Source organism: Brassica oleracea, chromosome C6 (genome assembly GCF_000695525.1).
Source record: "Brassica oleracea var. oleracea cultivar TO1000 chromosome C6, BOL, whole genome shotgun sequence".
NCBI lineage: Eukaryota > Viridiplantae > Streptophyta > Magnoliopsida > Brassicales > Brassicaceae > Brassica > Brassica oleracea.
The window spans coordinates 6323335-6325590 of record NC_027753.1 but is presented as its reverse complement, the minus strand read 5'-3'; the positions used below and the strand labels follow the sequence as shown (position 1 = coordinate 6325590).

Genomic DNA, 2256 nt, shown 5'->3' with positions numbered 1-2256 from the left:
GAGATCTATGACCTAATAATATATATTTCAGTGTGTGATATAATCCACAGCAACAGAGGTCATAAGACACCATCAAAAGATGGATAAAGGACTACAATGTCCGAGATAGATATGGTACTGCCTAAGGCAAAGAAATCGATGTCCACATCAATGAGAGTGTTTCGGCCGCAGAGCCATAATAAGAGATTATAAACTCACATCAATGATCATTGATCTTGAACACTCATGAGACAAGTAGTGGACATGTATAGACGAGGTCTATGACCCAGACATGGATCGGCCAGATCGAGACATAGGATCATGATAACCATGTCTAGTACATTGTCCATAAGTATTTATTTTGTCTGACCAAAGTTAACAGTAGACGATCACGTCTAGACTATGGACACATGCAAAAACGATTTGCAAAGACCCAATAGTGATCCCCGAGAACAATATGGTTCACATTATTTAGCACACATGCTTTACCGGGACACTCGATGTCAAGAGACATGAGAAACGACCTAAGAGGTCAAAGTGGTCTAGATACGGCTTAGTAATGAACTTGGCCGATTACTCCCTTATATATACAGGAAATATCACGCACCAAGATGCGTAGAATGTAGAACCTACACTGAGGTTCACATCAGGGGGAGGATTGCGTGTTGTACTCTTTTTCCTTCATCATGGTTTTGTCCCACTGGGTTTTGTTGATAAGGTTTTAATGAGGCAACGTAAAGCGTACTACAGATCCTGTATGGTTATGGCATCCAAGGGAGAGTGTTATAAATCATGGAGTGGATTGCCATTAACCAAGGTAAGAGAAGAAAGCCTGTCGGCCACATCAAGCCCAGCCACGGCCGCAAAGAGGAGAGAGAGTCGGCTAATGACCTAGCCGACTTAGAACTTAGGATGTTTTCCTTTTCTATGTTTTGTTAGTTTTCCTATTTCTCTCCTTTCTTTTTCTTAGTAGATGTAATCTTTCCATTATTATGTATTAATAGTTTTCCTAATCCTAGTGAGTTTAAGTTTTGGATACTTTCCATTTATCGTCATCTTGTAATTCTTATATAAAGGAACCCCCTTGATTATTAATAATAACACAGAAATATTCGGTCTGTAAACTCTCTATTTACAACGGTTCAGCATTCATTTCGAGATCTGCCTTTTAATTTTATTAAATCTGAATTCCGAATCTCACGTACTGAGTATACTGTCTTGGTACCAAGTAGAAGTAGAAGTTGAACGGCCCAAAAGATAATCCAGTGAGTGCAGTCGGCAAGTTACTGCGATTTATTCTTTATGAATTTCACAACGGCCAGTCTCCCTCCACCATCTCTCTTGCAAGCACTTAGGGTTAGGGTTTTCTTCTCTCGCTGAAAGCAGTTCTCTTTCTTTGGCAGTTTGCTCACCATTCTTAACCGGAGATCAACACCAATAAGATTGGTGAAGACCATCTCTCTGCCTCCGCAGGTCACATTCCTTACAACGAGATAGAAGAAATCCCCAATCATCCATGTACCCAGCCACCGGAAGGACCTAATCAGCTGACGATCTCGTTACGTTTTCGATGATGTTGCTCGGTGAATACTTTTGTGTTTAGATTTTGCATTATAAAAAAAAAAAAAAAAAAAGTGTGTTCTGACCTTTTCTGGGGAATTGATTTTGTAGGTCGATGCTGCGTTGTAGCTATTGGGTGGTTCTACTGAGCCGCTCAACAGAATCATATAGTAACTTTTGTTGTTTCTGTGTGTTTCGAACCGGTGTAGCAATCCGCGCAGTCCTTGGATAGGTTTCGAAAGAAGAGGAATGCTAGATGTTTCGAGAACAAAGTTAGATACCAGGAAGTGGCTTTGATTTTATGATACACCTGCGGACGACTCTTTGAGTTTACCAACTTCTTAGGCCTAGGTCAGTGTCATAGTTAGCTTTAAGTGGGAATAATCGAAATGTCTAATTCATCATCAAGAGATAAGATTTGTCACTAACGCTGACTTTGTTTATTCTTTTACCAGAATGCCACGTAATAAAGGTCAATTATCCTCTGATGGGGCTTATAACTCTGGCACAGATCAAGACTCTGCACAGGATGATAGCCGTCCAGAGATATCGTGCGTTATGCCTTTGACACTTACCTGCATCTGCAATTAGTGCTCAGTTCTTTTTTCTTGCTCTCTAATTGTGTGTGTGGTCTTACGTGTAGGTGTACTCATTGCGGCGTTAGTTCCACATTGGTAATAGGTTTTTCTGCCTATTGCAAATGTTGTAGTATAGTGG

At 40.4% G+C, this 2256-nt stretch overlaps 1 long non-coding RNA gene across 1 annotated transcript; it reads left to right on the top strand.

The window, feature by feature from the left end:
* Window positions 1-1472: 1472 nt before the first annotated feature.
* Window positions 1473-2085, top strand: LOC106298753. Its single transcript, XR_001261546.1, has 3 exons — window positions 1473-1562; window positions 1651-1890; window positions 1995-2085. It is a non-coding gene; the product is annotated as an uncharacterized LOC106298753 (long non-coding RNA).
* Window positions 2086-2256: the final 171 nt, after the last annotated feature.